General features: G+C 41.3%; 1 protein-coding gene across 6 annotated transcripts in view; it reads right to left on the bottom strand.

Moving 5' to 3' along the window:
- The window catches only part of LOC111863426 (protein Fe65 homolog), a 323,054-nt gene that overhangs the window by 157,100 nt on the left and 147,641 nt on the right, over positions 1 to 18,313 (bottom strand). The gene's annotated exons all lie outside the window — the stretch shown is intronic.

Below are 18,313 nucleotides of genomic sequence, written 5' to 3'. Positions count from 1 at the left end.
CAATCAAATCCCATGGTAATTCCAGGAAAATCTTTATACATATACTGTTCACATATTTACATTAAAAGGAATTCAGTCCTCCCTCAAAACATTTCATATCATGTCGGAATCGAACTATAGAAATTATATAAACCTGGCTGATACAACATTCCCGTAACAGTTCCTCAAGATCCAACACCGCTAATAACAAATTCCGACATTCTACAAGATCCTGCGCAAGTTTCAACGACCTCCGTTCCTCCTTAGGAGCCACTTTAATTTTTCAAAAAGGATCAGGCAACAAAAATGTTACGTATTTCCTGCCACACCTCACTACTCTAAGAAATATTAGCTGACCCGTAAAGGTAAGGTAAGGTAGAGCTGTACATGTGCTCAACGAATTAAGCACTATGCAATGATGGCGTATGGGGGAGTGGATGTATAGATCCACATTTCCTTGCCCTCGGCACTAGATGGAGGTGACTACTAGCTCGCCTGTATAAATAACAAAGTTCCTTATTGCGTACAGCTTACAGACATCAACCTTCTTTACATATGCATTTTGCTTGAAAACCCGTGAAGTATATTCGTCCTTGAAAGTAAAGGTTCGAAATTTAGTCACTTATACCCCTTTATTAATGACACTGTCAGTAGCTACGCTATATAGCATCAAAAGGTAGGATAATATATGAATGATGAATTCAATGGATATGGAAGGAAGTGGCCGTGGCCTCAGGCATTAAACCAGCATTTTCCTGGAAGGACTGAATAAAATCAGGGAAACCTCAGTAAGGACAGCGAAACACCTCCCGAATATACGAATATAGAATATTACCCCTACGCCATGGAATTCAAGCAAAGACATTGAGTCAAGTTTCCTGACAATGTTTTATCAAATACAGAGCAAATATGAAGGGATTCTGAATTTATTTGGTAGGCTGGTGTAGCGTTAATGCTTTTGTTTGTATTCGTAAGATACCCTCTTCCAATCTCACACGGCTTACACGCACATAGTGAGTTTTAATGTGGGTTTTCTCAGTATCTGAGACAGACGATCGGAATTATTTCTAAAATATACCATGATACCATGATCTAACCTTTTCACATCTTTACATCACTAGGCATGGCCATTGTTGCCATCACATCTGATGCTTGCGGCAGAAGCAGTTAATTTATGTGTAAGCCTACTTACAGCTCATATTTTGGATCTGAGTGTGACTTTCGCTGGACAACATAACAATACTCGTATATCCCAGAAGATGGAACTCATAATATTTTCACCAAACAAGTTGCCTCAAACGATAACGCTTCTAACAAAAATTTTGGGGCGCCTGGTTCATTTCTTTCATTTCTTTCCAGGAACGCGCTAGGATAGTACCTTAAATTTGGCCACGAGATTTCCCTTCATCACCCTCTGCAATTCATTATCACCAAATCTTTCAACGTTATACAACCTGAGCTACTCTCAGCGTCATTAAACAAACTACAAATAAATAAACATATTTTCCACAACGAAAATGCTAACCGTACACGAAACATGTTACACATCAAGTGGAGTGTTAATGCGTACACTGGAACGTTAGGCATCCTAGTCACGCAGCTATCGTGATGCTCCCCTAGTGACGGATGGGTTGCCTACGCCAGCAGGATATCTGCTTCACCTTTTGAACAGGTTATGAGAGGAGAAAAGTGGCTCAAGTCAGTATTTTCGTTCTTTGTTTCAACTCTACACACCGTAGTCTGCAGTCTGCTTGTACCGGTTCTCACGGTCTCCTCGCTTGCGGATTTTATATTTTTCTTTCTACCCTGAAGATGGAGGCGATACGTTACTCCGAAACGTCGGTTAACACCACATCTACAGGGTGTCACATCCCAGAAGACCGCTTTTTTCTGCAGATTAAGTATAACAAATGAGTGAAAAAATACAGTGTATTATTTTAGGACATTGTATCAACTACTCTGTTATTTAAATCGGAATACATTGCGAGGAAAGGTAATTAACTCCACGGAGCAAACTCATTCACTTTCGAAGACCTTCTTTGGGCCTTAGTATCAGTACTGACGATGCCTCAGTTCAAGAATATAAAGGTAACTATCCTAACATCACCCCGATGCGTCCCCCTGGTACACATTACTCCATGCAACACTTCGAACTTCAGTTAGGACAGACATGAACTGTGTTAACCCCCACTATCATTAAACCTACGTCAATAACTGCAGACGGCGTTTCCCACTACAGGACCGGGTTTGACGGGGGGGGAAGAGAGGGGATAACACGTCAAAACATGCAACCAGATTACTCGAGGAGGGTTTCAGCTTCTTACAGAGGCGATTATGATAAGTTCTGTCTCCTGTGATATAACGCAGTCTAGTCTGTTTAAAGTAACCCGACATTTCGCACGAAAATGATGCCTCCATCTTCAAGGTCGGAGAATAAGCCAAATAAGATACTAGCATGAGGCATTTCTTACTTGCCATATTCTCCGACCCTGAAGATGCAAGTGACATGTTTCTTCGAAACGTCGGTTCGTTTTCAACGGCGTTATATCCCAGAAGATGGGAATATGATTTAATAAAGCTTTAAAATGTATCCTGGAGAGGCACACTGCAAAGATATGCTGACCCGAAATACCTCAAGACACAGTAACGGCCGGCTTGGCTTAATAAATGTGTCTTATAGTGAGCAGCCTAAGGCCTGGGCGACTGAAGAATCGGGATTCGATACCCAGAGCGGGCAAAGTTTCTTCTCTCCGCCATGCGCAAGACCGGTAGCAGAGGGGGTTATTTTCCGAAGGACAAGACCGGGAAGAAAGAGGCATTAAGCTAACCACTCACCACCTAACGCCGACGTTAAGAATGGGTGGAGATACACCTCCACTCCCTCATACGTCTTCATATAAGATGCCTAATTAAGAAACGCTTAATTTCTTTCCAATGTCATAAAGTAACCTAGCATTTTGTGATGACGGCGATGAACCTGCGTGTTCTGTAATATGGAATTTCTCCGAATAGCCATTAAATGGTTAACTCTTTTATGCTGTGAGCGATATATTTTTCTTTAAAATCGCTATCACGCTTTGTAATATTTGGTGTCACTAGTACAGAGGTTAAGAAAACTGGGTCTATACAGCCACTCCCCCATACGTCTTCATGGCCTAGTGCTTAATTAGTTAAGTACAGGGACAGCTTTACCTCTAACCATCTGGAAAAATAAGCAACTCCTCATACCTGTAGGTACTTCAGGTTATATTGCTGTCTTGTGTCGAACATTAATTGTGAAACAGTTCGGAAATAAAACTCTGCCTTCCTAGATAAAACTGCTATAAAAGATCCTCAGAATTACTGGGTTTGTGGACTATTTCTATCGTCCGGAATTCTACGTAACAGAGGACACTCTAGGTAATCTGATTGAGATTAGCTCTTTCTAAGGGGCCCAACTGAGTACGTGTCCTTTCTCACCTGACGACGGAAACAGATCCAGTTTCCGAAACGTCGTGTCCTCTATTACCTAGAATTCCGGACGATGGAAAAAGTATAAAAAAAAGAAGAAGAAACTGTGTGTCATCCACCACCGTCAGAAACATTTAGAATCTACAAAAAAAAATCCTGTGTTATGGAATTAAAATAAGGGTTCAGGAAAATTCCCATGCTTAGAATATGACTGCGATATAGTTCACAGGGTTAACGGGTTAAAGCGGTAAACATGTCGGCAGTGTTCAGTAATTTAATTGCTCGTTTACATGAGAGAGGGCAGCATCAAACTATAACACACGCGACTCTAACTATTTTATAGACACTGAGTGCAATACTAACACCTCATAATTGCGTTACACAAGGTCCGTAAGTTAACACAGTATTCTCATACACGGTGTTGGTCGTTAGAACTGATACTGTAACCGCGTAATAATTGAATTACGACATTTATGGAATAAATGTAAGTAAAGTTATGATTTAAGCCGGTCACGGTAGCCGAGCGGTCTAAGGCATGCACTGTCCTCGCTCGCTTGCTCGGAAGCCGGGATCGTGGGTTCGAATCCCACTCAGAACATGGATGTTTGTGTGCGTTTTTCTGTGTTTGTGTACAGGTAGAGGCCTTGCGACGAGCTGATCACACGCCCAACGAGTCTACTGTATGTCTAAGATCTAGTAAATCGAAGTGAAACGGAGAGTTTCATGGAGGTAGGCCTAGGTCCAAATGAGGGCTGTAGCGCCAATGAAAAACAAAATTTATGGTTTTCTACTGGTCGGCAGTGTGAGGAAGTTTCACTAAGCGATGTCCAATGAAATAAACCGAATGCAAAAGGCCGCGCCATAGCTCAAGAGGTTAGTACCTGGCTTCCCATTGTGGCGGTCCGGGTTCGATCCCGGGTCTGGTCAAGTGGGATTTGTGGTGGACAGAGTGGCGTTGGGTCGGGTTTTCTCCGAGTACTTCCGTTTCCCTTGCCAATCTTCATTCCACCAAATTCTCCATCCTCATAATCACCCGGGGAAGGCTACAATAGGCCAATCAGTGGTCGCTGTGCCGAGTGGACCCAGTTGGACTCCACCCCCACTAAGCGAATTAAACAGCTTGAAAACTGACTGGTAGTTGATGATCAGAATTTCTCAATTCCTTCCTTCCAACTGTGCCTTCATTCTAAAGCAGAGCTGTTTCATGAATAAGGAACGGTAAACTACCATCATACTACAAGGCGTCAAATTCCACAATATAACATTCTTCGCAGCTGCCAACGTAAGAACCTCAGATCTCACAAAACTTCCTGTTTGGCACACCAAATTCGCAATTTGTGGTGTTCCCTGGTAGTCAATACCGTGGCGTGTAGACCAGCTGCTAACCAGTAATTCTGTATACAGCGGCCGCCCGCAATAATAGGACGGGGTTATGCAACCCGATTCTAAGCAAAGGATCGGTTAACACACCTAAAATAGGCGTACTGTTGTACGGGGTTTTCTATTTGGTCCGTGCAAAGTGGTTATACAGAAGAGTCAGTCGAGAGATGGCGCTATGAGTTCAGGTATGGAGTGTGAACCAGCGGACAACGGCGTGACCACGAAAACTAAAGAATCTCCACTGTGTTAAATCTGTTGCCAAGAAACGGCTAGTGCAAAATGTAACAGACTGAGCATTATCCGACCGACCGAAGAACTTGTTACTTCCACCTCCCCGCGGATATAGGGACAGGGACGGTTACGATATAGCGACCCTGAGAAAGCCGATAAGACTAAGAAAAACCATGAAATCATATGGCTCTTGAAAGGGATGTTTTGCAAGACAGATGGGAGATATAACGGCTGAGTGGTCAAGTGAGTTATGCAAGGAGGTCACGAGGGACAAAGTAGGGAAATAATGGCCCCAAAAGGGTCTGGTTTTATCGGCAGAACGGATAAGAGAAAAGACAACAGAATAATCGGGACCTTCAAGCTGCCCGCTGATTGCTCATTTTTCCCTTGGCTTATATTCCATTGTCACTTTCCTCCGAAACATCGGTAAACGTCCACCAGACCACACGGCGTCTTGTTCCAAAAATAATAATCTTCACAGTCGTTGACGTGAGAATTTTATATCCAATCAAGTGCGCTTTCATTCCATGTGATCCTTCAAGCAGACTCTCATGTAGGTCTACGAACTTCTGTTGCTTCTCCCTTCTGTGTGGACGCAGCTTCATACATTGTGCCATTCTGGTCATTTCTGTTTAGCAGTTTAGCCATATCGTGAACAGAATTTGTTCCAACGTTTCGGCCTTCACTGAACTCGCCACCTTCAGAATACATGAGGCGGAAGGTGGAAGCTGCCCCTTTTGTCTAAAAAAAAACTCTCAAGGTATATCAAGACACTGAGCTGGCAATAATCCAGTAGAAAGATCTTCAACTACATTTCCGGTATGGCAATTTCGGTACCCACTGAATGCTGACAAGATAATCTATTAACCTTCTAATGAGGCCGTGCCATAGCTCAGGCGGTTAGTCGCTTGCTTCCCACAGTGGTGGCCCGGGTTCGAGCCCAGGTCAGCTCATATGGGATTTGTGGTGGATAAAGTGGCACTGGAGTAGGTTTTCTCCGAGTACGTCGATTTCAACTGAAAATTATCAAACCATCGATTGCTCCACACTAATGATCTACCATCCAGAGCTGGTACAGTATGCCAATTAGTGGCAGACGTACTAATCTACATCACCAGATTATCATAATGCACCTTGAAAGACGTTGTAGAAATATATATTATTATGAGGGAGAGTCAAAAACAGGTCACAAATGGACATAAAAGTAAAACATGTGATATCTGAACCTGGAGAAAAAACATTTATCTCAAGACACATCGTCCACCAACATTGATACGCCTGTCCCATCGCCTTACCAGTGCATCGAAACCCGCGGCATGCACGTCTTTTGACTGTCGTCTCACCCACTTCCGCATCTCGTTTCAACCTCTTCGTCATCAGCGAAACGTTTTCAACCCAGCTGTGAACCGCTTTACGCGCAAAACGTTTCTTTATTAATATACTTTGCACTGAGTCCTCTTGCCCACAAAAAACCGCAAAACAGAACGCTGCTCTTCGTTAGCGTACTCTTCAAACACTTTCGCCATTTTGACTGCTGAAACCAGCCTCTGAACATGCGCATGCGTGTCTTCTACCTAGACTGTCATGAAGCTGGACAGTGCTGCTACCTAGTGATACACACAGGAACCCTATTACGTCCATTACAACTGTTTCATTTCCATTTGTGGCCTGATTACTGACTTTCCTTCGTATAACGCACACTGAAAGGTGTGGACACAGATCTCGCAACGGAAGTACGGGGTAGAATCTACAGCGCCGAGCTATAGAGCAGATGGGGGCATTGTGGTTAACACGACAGTTGGGGGGGGGGCAGAGAGGTGAGGCCACACTTTACTCAGTTTGTATCCGTCCCTATGGTTGAAGATGTGGGGGATGTTAGACCGTTTCAATGGCTTCCCTGATGTACGGGGACGGTAAATGTGCATGTTTACTAGGGCTTCTATTTCGTTAAATTAGACGCCATGTTTGGTCTCGGTGGAGAGTACGGCTACAGAGGATAGTAGGTTTCATACGCTGTAATTCTGTACGCCTTCGTGATCGAATTTTAAAGTCCTATTAATAGAATTTAATTATAACTCTAATTATAGTTACAGCGTGTTTTTATTTACTCGTATGATCCTTCACATCCGTGGGAACAGGAACGAATATAACATAAATTTAAGCTTTAATATGGTTAATATGGTTAATATTCGCGGTAAACAATAACATCACAACCAAACAGTAATGAGTTTGGTGGGAAAGCCAGCTGTAAAGAGACCTCTAGGTAGACCAAGACGTAGGTTAGAGGATAACATAAAAATAAATCTTAGAGATATAGGATGGGGTGGAATGGACTGGGTTCATCCCTCTCAGGATAGAGACCAACGGAGGGCTCTTGTCAACACGGTAATGAACCTTCGGGTTGTATAAAATATTTTGAAATCCTTGAGTAGCTGCAAACTGTTGGCTTCAGAAGGACTCAGCTACATGGAGTTAGGTGGTTAGTCACCAAACGCACAAGGGATTGTATGGGGCCAGAAATAACCGGCGCAAGAGAAATGGCACTTAAAGGCGAGGCTGAATTGCAGTTGTGGTAAAATGCTGGCTGGTCTGGCCTAACGTACGTATCATGCGCAGTAAGTACGGCGCATTGCTTATTCGCCCTTGAAGCGTTCATGCAATTAGAACGTAGCCAAAAAAGAAAATTATTTCGCATTATGTTTATAGTTCAGACCGTTCAATGCTAAGAATGAAGCCTGAGACTTTAATCTTCACTGGTTGCATCCTGTTGTGTGTTCCATATATACGTATATAAGAATTACGTTAACCGTCAACACAACAAATATACTCAGTTTTAATATAGGATCATTATTGCTGCTACATGTTTCGGTTGTACAAGACCATCATCAGGCAGTTATTGAACTACCAATACGGATCCATGTCAGTGCAACGTGTCGTATTACTAACATAAAATTTTTGCCTCAACTTGGTGTTACAATTAAAGTAGAAATACAAAAAGAAAATAAAAGATAAATATAAAAGGTATATATATCAATATTTATAATGAGTTGAATATATTATGGAATATTTAAAATATTAAAAGTATTTTAAAAATGAAAAAATATATTAAAGAATTTTTTTTAGTGTGGTAAGTTAAAAATGTGTATGCCAACTTAAATACTAGGGTTCCAATGCTACAGTGTAGAAATTGGGTATGTACGAGGGGGTACCCAAAAGAAACTGAACTTATTTTTTTTTAACTTATTTATTCAAATTTTAAGCACAAACCTTCAATCCCCTTCAAAGTACTCTCCACTTACACTAATACACTTGTCCAGTCTTTTATTCCATTTTTCAAAACATTGTCTAAATTCATCTTTTGAGATGCTNAAAAAAAGTTTTGATCATTTCGGGACTCTTCTTTCAAAGCACAGCATGCTTCCACGCGACCTTGTTTTTGTTCAGCAGTCAGCAGTCGTGGCACGAATTTCGCAGCCACCCTTTTCATTCCCAAATCTTCTGTCAAAATTCGCTGAACTGAGCTCCAAGTCACTCCCGACAGCTCCACAATTTCTTCAATGGTCCGTCGTCGATCTTCCTTGATGATTTCACGAATTTTTTCAACATTTTCATGTGTTCGGGCTATTGCAAAAACGACGATCACACAAAACAGTTGTCACTATAAACTCTGCCGAAACTAGTCCTTACCTTCTGAAGCAACGGTAGTCTGCTTATCGACTCAGGAATGTTAGCTGTATGCGCTCATAGCGACAAAACGCGGTACTACAAAAGCTCTGCCCACAAAAATATTAGTTCGGTTTCTTTTGTGTACCCCATCGTATGTTGTTTGTAGAAGCTTTCTATGTAGTAAGCCCGGTTGTGGACTCCAAGACAAGTTTTATGATGTACGGGTTATTAATGTGTGGTATATTACGTATGCTATTTCCACGATATGTATCTTTATATAATTGTACAATATGGCGTATGTCTTTCTTGTCTGTGCTTATTATATACGTTCGGTGTGTTCTACACTGTGGGTTGGTTGGGTGTAGATATGTACAGCGCTACGAAATAAAGAAAGAAAAAGTTGAGAGTTGAGACGCTGTTGCAGGTACAGTTGGGCAGCCGCTATGAGTCTGCAGTCTCACACAGGGATAAACATACCGTAACCACATATACGGAATTCGCAATATGAAAGCAGAATGATGACTCCTCCCACAGTGCAGCCTGCGTTTATTAATGCGACATATCGAAAATCTTATACGTCACTAATCAACGAGTGAACTTTATGAACACATGATACGAAATGCGTGTACTTTTAACGGTTACTGAAGTTCAGAACGTGAAGGTTGAGAAACTGGTTAGCATGTTCAGTGTTCAGTGTCTACTAACGGCAAGGAGGTGACTATAAGGATTACTGTTCTCTGTGATGTGACGCCGTGTAGTTTAGTCACCTCGTTCAAACCTTAAAACGGGATACATATAAGATTCCTTCTTACTCATACATAAAGGAACACGAACTAAAAATTCAGGAGTTTAATGTCCACTACCAAACTTCTGTGTTAAATTAATTAATTTCATTAATTATGTAAGAGGTCTCAAGGGCCGATTCTCCTGTCACATATCACATATTTTGAGTCTCCATGGGTTTTCTCAGTCCCCTGAGAAGAACGTTGGGACGGTCCACTGAAAACGGTACAAACTTACCATCCCCTTCAGAATTTATCATTTATAATCATTTTTCTTTTCCATGTTACGTAAACTGTGAACTTCACTGGGCGTCGTAAGGTAAGGTAAGGTAAGGTAAGGTAAAGGTAAACTTCTTCCTGCATTTAATTAAGCTCCACGCCATGAAGATGTATGGTGAAAGTATACAGCTCCACCATTCTTGACTTCGGCACTAGACGGTGAACGGTCAGCTTCACGCGTTACCTCATTCAATACAGCAGAATACATTGTTCACAAACTGACCAATTCTGAGGCCATCCGTAACACAGCAGCATCTTACAATGCCGACTCCACTCCCTAGTGACCTGGAGAATCACCCATTGCCAGCTGCTCGCGGTTCGACATGTGTGCAATCACTCCATATCTTGAAGCCGTCTCCTCCATCCGCAACTTGAGGACACCCTGCGCTGTACCTGAGTAAAACCTATCCCTGGAAGAGGCCGTGGAGACCCATAGGGATGTGAGACGTCGAGGCTCCCACATTTTGTCTAGACGACAAGCTCACTGATGGTGGTGAGGTTGTCAGCCTTACGTGCCGGCTAGCCGGCCGCACTTTACCCCCAGGAATATTCCTGGTACTCATTTCTATCATAGGCTGAGTCGACCCCAGGGGCATAGTGCGGATGGAAGGATTAGGTCAGTGGAAAAATACAATAACCTCAACGGGAATCGAACCCGCTACCTTCCGGCTTGTAGCACAGTGTCTCAACTACGCTACCGCGTGACCATGCAGTTGAGTAAGAAACAATTTTAAAAAATCATTAGACCGAGCGAGTTGGTGTTGCAGTAACTCCCTAGACAAATTCAGGAGGCGCTGCCCCGGAACACAGCCTTATCCAGACTGAGGATGTCTATTGTTTCCCCTGGCATACGAGGGGGCAGTTTCTTGCGGAGCTACTATCGCTTCTTTCAGAATATTTCCTAATTAACAATTACCCTACCATTCGACGTTATACAGCTGGAGAGTTCAACTTCGCTGAATATCGAAGCCACATTTGACAATTTTCAAAAGTTCTGGAGCCGCAATCAGACGTCGATTGGGTGGCACAGGTGTTTGGGTACAGCTTCTCAGTCAGAAGATTACGGTTAATCTATTTATAACAAGAAGTTCTGGGAAGAATTAATCGCCTATTTCCCTTTGATACGATACGGACCTCACAGAAAACGAAAGAATTAGGGGGAACACACAAACAAATAACGATAATATATAATAATAAATGAGGCACGCGGTAGCATAGCTGACTGAGGCACTGTGCTACAAATGGGAAGGTAAGGATTCGAGTCCCGATGAGGTCATTGGATTTTTCAGTTGACTTAATTCTTCCAACAGCACTGCAACCCTGGGGCCGACTCAATCTCTTAACAGAAATGAGTATCAGGAATCTTCCTGGGGAGTAAAGGACGGCAGGTGCGTAAGGCTGACCTCACCGCCATCTGTGGGCCCACTGTCTAGAAAATGTGGGGGTCTCGAAGTCCCGCAGCCCTATGGGACTTCAAGGCCTGTTACAGGGATAGCTTTAAATTTTATATAGTACAACAACCCGTTGCAAGGGGAGACGCACAGAAAGCAAGGCGATCTCATAACCTTCTTAACAAAAATTAGGGAGAGACCCACACATACAAAACAGCAAGGTGTTGAAATAATCCCCCTCATAAAGATTTGGCGGGATATACAGACAGATGGACGAGAAGATACAGACAGAGAGCAACGTGATCTCACAAGCCTTTTATTTTTTTTTTTTTCAAAATATGTAAAGTAGGCTAAAATGGAAATGTTTCTTTTCTGAAAGCAGTAGCTAATTAAAAAGCAGCATGCGACTCGCGAACAACAGTCTCACCACATCTCCTATACAGTCCATATATTGAGAGCGCCATTAAATAGCCCACAAATGTTACTCCACAAGGGAGTACGCCTTCATCGCTCCAGCCTTGTTAGGTCTACTAAAAGTCAGAGCAATACGTCGCCACGACGAAATGTTTATCGGACAACTTTAGCGCCTTGTTTCGCAGGCCGGAGACTTCTACGCGACGTGAATATTAGTGACTTGCTCTCAAAGGAGGCCGTCAGGCCCTGAAACAGCGAGCACATTGGCTGGACTTTCATAAAATGACCCACATGCTGCCAGGGTCAAGCAGTACTCTTGTCAACTTTACAAAATATTTCACATATGAACCTGCGCTAACGCATAAATACAGTAAGTCCTCGTTTAACATCGTGGATACGCCCTTGTAAACTGTGACGTTACGTGAAACGCCGTTAAGCGAATCCACTTTTACAATAAGAAAGTTAAGAAATATGTAGGTTAGGTTCCTCAGCCTTTCTTCACCCCCATAATGCGTATTAAATGTAGGCAATATGAACGTGACTGTACATACTTGTTTACAAATACATGCAATTATAAACTGCGTTCATGTTTACTTGACATTTAGCGTGATGCATTGTGTTCATCGATTGCCGAACGTAATCAGCGGGAGTTGGATCAGGGCCCAGTGACGTCCACACGAAGCAGAACAGTACACACACCAATTCAGGTAAAAGTAATAATAAAGCTTATTTGCATTAGAGTTAATCACGACATGTTTCGACCCTTTATTGGGTCATGTGTGTACTACGATACTGAATTTCTGTTCAAATATGGATCCATATTTTATTCATATTTGACTATAAGAGTGTGTAATAATAATAATTAAATTAAATTCTTTATTATTTATGTGCCGAGTCAACAGCCGCAAGGCCAATTAGAGACACAGCACAGTGCAGATACAAGTAATTATAATAATAATAATAATAATAAGCACGTGGTTTGTTTACTCTTTGGCTTTAAGCCGTATTGGTATAAAATTAAATTAAATTAAACTGAAGTTAGATGAAAAGTTAATTTAAAATTAAATACGATTAAAGTTAAAAGAATTCTAGTATTACAGCCAGTGCGTACGGGTTCGTATTAAATTGTCAAATAAAGTATTTATAAATAAACGTTTCTAGCTGGTAGTGAAAATCTATTTACTCATACATACGTAACCTGACAATTTAATACGAAACCATACAAACTGGGTATGGTTCTAAAATTATTTGAACTTTAACCTTAATTAATTTTAAATTAACTTTTCCTCTAACTTCAATTTAATTTTATGCCATAAGGCTTAAAATCCAAAGAGTAAACAAACCAAAGGTTTATTACTAACCAATAATCTCACAATATTGTATTCATATATGAAGAAAATATGGATCCAAATTTGGAAAAAAAAATACATTCATATATGAAGAAAACGTGGATCCAAATTTAAAAAAAAATACATTCATATATGAAGAAAATATGGACCCAAATTTGGAAAAAAAAAAGACATTCATATATGAAGAAAATATGGATCCAAATTTGAAAAAAAAAATACACACACACCTGATGATGACACAATAAGGGTCTAAACATATCGTGATCAACATTAGTGTCAAAAACTTTCGTTATTATTTTTACCTGAATTGTTGTTTTGACAGATACAAATATACTGTTCTGAATGCCACACAACAGGACGCAACACGTAAAGATTAAACATGAAACATTTGTTTTGACGAGTAACCCTCCTCTTCAAGGATGTTCATAAACTCTGGGAAGAACAATGGCGTAATAACAAGTTAACGCGACGTCATGTGGAGCCTTGGTATGAAAAGAATGCCAACATAATAACCAAACAACGTTAACTGGGACGTTAAGCGAAGACTTGCTGCATTTACATTATATTAACGCTAAAGAGACGTGGAAATGGCGGCTCAGAACCAGCCACACGCTCTAGAGCACAGCAGAAAGGCCCGGCGAAATGATCAATACATGTCAGAAAGAAATGCATTGCACTGCAGGTACGGGAATTTGTTCCTGTATGTACAGTTGTTGGGAACGACAGTTACTACGTCTTCAGGCCCTAGATATAACCTCGTTTAAGGGACACAGAGTGCTCTTGAAGCAAGCAGACGGCGTCTCCCATCGCTTACGTCCACATCCAGCGCCAATGACACCGTCATAATGGGAAACGATGGAAAACGTCGACTTCAAGGACGCATGTCGTGTGAACACGCGACTAGTAAAACATAGAGGAAGAATATTATCCGATCCGCTTAAGATCTAACTATCAGAATGGATTTGTAGAGAAGATTTTAATGCTAAAGCAATGTATTTATAATAAACTACAGCTATCCATGTAACAGGTCGTGGAGGCCCATGGGGTTTTGAGACGCCGAGGCTCCCACATTTTATAGGTAATCGGCTCACAGATGACGGTGAGATTGTCAGCCTTACGCGCCGGCCGCCCTTTACCCCCCCCCCAGGAAGAGTCCTGGTACTCATTTCTCTTAGAGGCTAAATCGACCCCAGGGCCACAGCGCAGCTGGATAGATTAGGTGGAACTGAAAAACCCATCTCATCGGGATTAGATCCCGCGACCTTCCGGCTTGTAGCATAGTGTCTCAACCAGCAACGCTACCGCGCCCGGTGTAAATATAATGATTTGTAATATATTCCGTCAATCAATTACATTATTTCAAATTAAAATCTGAAATTGTTGGGTGTTTCTTAATTATCTTTTATTTCTTTCTGCGTATTAATCTGTCTCACATCTCAAATAAACTCACTCTGTATTCAAATGTCGCCAATTTCAGTTCCTTGCACCTAAGAAAGGGGAAGCAACAGGAAGATACAGAAAATTACATAATGAGGAGCATAATGATTTACATCCTGCAACAACAGCAAGGGAGAGACGGAATAGCGCAGTCGGCATAACGACTGACTACCTGCTGCACGACCGAGGGGTCGAGTTCGAGTCCCGGTAAGGGCAAGAGCATTTCGGAGACCCACCCAGCCTCCTATCCAATGGGTACAGGAGGCTCTTTCACCGGGGATAAACTGGCCGAAGCGTGAAGCTGACCACTCACCTCCAACTAGTGCCGAGGTCAAGAAAACGTGGAACTATACCTTCATTCCCCCATACGCCTTCATGGCATAATGCTTAATTAGCTAAGCACAGGGGCAACTTTACCAACAGCAAAGAGTAACAAAATCAAAGAGAATATGAGCTGCAGAGGGCGCGTAACATGAAACAGTAAATGCACATAAAATGTCAGGCAGAAGAGGAGAGAAAACTACTTCGGAAACGAAGGCGTAAACAGATTAATACATGTCTCGCAAAAGTAAGGTGGGAAGTTGACAGAAAACATTCACAATCAAATCGGCACAACGTGAAATCAGAGTCGATCCAGGAACCGCCCACGCTGTTAAGTTCGGAGAACCACAGAGAATTCCAAGAAGTCTAGAGTTCATTATATCTCCCTTTAGCAGAAAGTACAAGGTTGGAGGGATAAGAGAGTTCATTTATTTCGTACATGTGGAAGGCCAGTTATTAATTGACGCAATACAGAGGCTTCAAACTGCAGGCTGCGTTAATTTATCCACTTCGCTCCCAATAAACCCACAGGCTTCAAGAGATGAGAGACAGGCACAAATGACTAATCGATAAAAACTGATTAAAATATTGCTAAAATCACACACATTCATGTATAACAAGTAGGTCTAATTACCACAACACACGAATGCACAGTATGTAGGCAGTAATGAAACACGCGATTACCCAAGGCATAGATTACATGTTTTAAAAAAAAATCTTGCGTTTGGAACTGGTAAAGAGACTCATTATCACAGATACAAGTCTCAAATAGACCCCGCTTGACTGTACTCACAAATTTTCACTTGAATTTCCAATCTGTATGGAATTAATCGTCGTGGTAGGCCTCCTGCTCTGTATTCGAGATGTTCCAGGTTCGATTCTCACCGTAAAGATTTTCTAGGAAATTATTTTTATATTTTTATTTGTTACACTTATATTCCATATTAATTTATCTGACATCTAGAGATCCTTAAGTTATGCGGCTTATCCTTTAAACACTGACATCTGTGCAGGAAATATTTAAAAATCTTAATTCCTACCCCACACAAAACACGCTAAGCATCCCTTACAAAGGCGAATCCGTATTTATGTTTAGGACCGAACGGGATAGCGCAGTGACATAGGTGCCTCATATTCGGAAAGAGTTGGGTTCGAAGGTCGGTCACTACACCGATTATTATGAACGATATGTTCTGAGGTTTTCCGGAACCTTAAAGGCAAATTCCATTAAGTCACAACAGCTTCCTTCCAAATCCCTTCAAATTCATGATTCATCTCTAACATTTGACGCTATATATTTCACCCGCTGACAGCGTCACAAAACACTTAACAAAAAATGCTGGTTGGGGAAATAATGGCTTTTATTCTTAGAATCATATGGAATCGATAAATGCGCTTTGTAGGCAAAATACAAAGCCTTTTCCATTGTTAAACCAGGTGGTACATACACTAAACATTGTGCTTTAAAGAGCGAATTTATCTCAAAGCACAGTACACACAAACACACACACAAATCACAACCAATCAGACCGAGGTATCGGTAAGACTCCAAAAGTTTACACGGCATGTGACATTTTCGAATCTTCGCAGGGTTACCATCTTTCCTAATTCATATTTCCCATGGCGTCACTCAATCACGTCACGTGAATTCCCAAACAATATCCTGAAATAAGAGATATCTGATTCTTTTCGAGTCCTCACTTACTTACTCATGGAGCTGAGCCCTTCTGGAGGAGCCGCCAATTGTGCAGCCACTCAAGAATTTCCCAGCATTTTATGGAACCAGAAGGTTCATTAAGTGTTCACAAGAGCCCTCCACTGGTCCCTATCCTCAGCCAGATCAATCCAATCCATACAATCCTATCCTATATCCCTAATATCCATTTAAATATTGTCCACCCACCTAAGCCTTGGTCTTCCCAGTTGCCTCTTTCCTTCTGGCTCTCCCACCAATATCCTACATGCATTCGTTTTCTCCCCATTCGTGCTACAAGCCCTGCCCACCTCATTCTCCTTGACTTGATCATTCTAATTATACTTGGAGAAGAGTACAAGTTATGAAGCTGCTCAATATTTCAGTTCCTTATCTACCCCATTACAACTATTTTCCATATCCTTAAGGGATACATAAATCCTATAATTTAAACAGCATCGTTACATGTAGTACGAGCCTAAAAACATGCAAAATATCTTCGTTTTAGGAACTTTCATGGGCATGTGTTCCAAACTGAATTCCCACAACTACCAAATTACATGAAATTTAAACGGAACTGAAAGACACTGATTCTTGAATTATGTAACCCGAAACGTATTTTCATCAATAAAAAGACACGGCATTTTTACGTAACCTCCAGAGCATCTGTGGCCTCAACCTTTTATAGCAGAGTGGTTACCCTCTCTTCCATCTGCCTTAACATTAAAAAAGCCGCTGCACTTTTCTTACGGAGTGTACTTACGGTTCTCACATCAGATAACATTAATCAGTTAGAATGGAGACGAAGTATGTTTTCTTTTAGATATCAACCGAAATTGTAAATATTATTTAGATGAATTTAAGGCTCTTCAAAGCGTTAAATTACACTGAAAGGCAATTCATTTTCAAACAAAATGTAAAATTAAAATTAAAACTTGGTATTGGGAAGTTACTGCTAACGGAAATCACTGCACAATTTGCAGCACATGAATATTAACCCCCCCAAAAAGGAGAATTAATAGCATATTTTACAAATTATGTATCCCTTTTACTAAAGGATATTTATGAGTCACTTAAAATACACATCCACAGCTTTAACTGTAAAACGCCTTGACCACCGTAACACAAAGTATATTGTACAGTACCAGACAATTTTAATCTTACATCTGTGAACTTCATCGCTACTCGAAAAGCAGCGATTTATGAAAAAGAAAGTACTTCCAACTTGATTACAAGCGTAACTATGTACTACACGAGTTTTCATTATGAATTACTTACTAACTAATGGAGCTGAGGCCTTCTGAGGAGAAGCCAAATCTGCAGCTACTCAAGAATTTCCCAGCATTTTATGGAATCCGCAGGTTCATTAAGTGTTCACAAGAGCCCTCCACTCTTCCCTATCCTGAACCAGATCAATTTAATCCATACAATCCCATCCTATCTCTCTAAGATCCATTTTAATATTGTCCACCCACCTACGCCTTGGTCTTCCCAGTGGGCTCTTTCCTTCTGGCTTCCCCACCACTATCCTATATGCATCCCTCTTCTCCCCCATTCGTGCTACATGCCCTGCCCATCTCATCCTCCTTAACTTGATCATTTTAATTATAGCTGAAGTTAAGCCATATCCATTTTACAGGGCTGCTGAGTACATATTACACCGTCTCACATGAGTGTAATTACTTAAAGTTATTTGTTTTGTCTTCTTCATACCTGCCTCGACTGCATGTGTTCATCATAAAGTGGAAACAAACAGATTACTGGCCAAACCTATATACGCTGATTCATCTGATGAGGGCCACACAAAGAAAGAAATAGATTTATGAACCGGACGAAAGGAACCGAACTTACATTAGGCCACGACCACTTCCACATCTTTTCCAATTCATTCCCCAGCTTGTAATCTGAGCTACTGACAGCATCGTTAAATCACTACAACGG

This window comes from Cryptotermes secundus, unplaced genomic scaffold, assembly GCF_002891405.2.
Source record: "Cryptotermes secundus unplaced genomic scaffold, Csec_1.0 scaffold964, whole genome shotgun sequence".
NCBI classification, from domain to species: Eukaryota; Metazoa; Arthropoda; class Insecta; order Blattodea; family Kalotermitidae; genus Cryptotermes; species Cryptotermes secundus.
The sequence above is the reverse complement of the archived record's forward strand: the minus strand, read 5'-3'. Positions and strand labels throughout refer to the sequence as shown.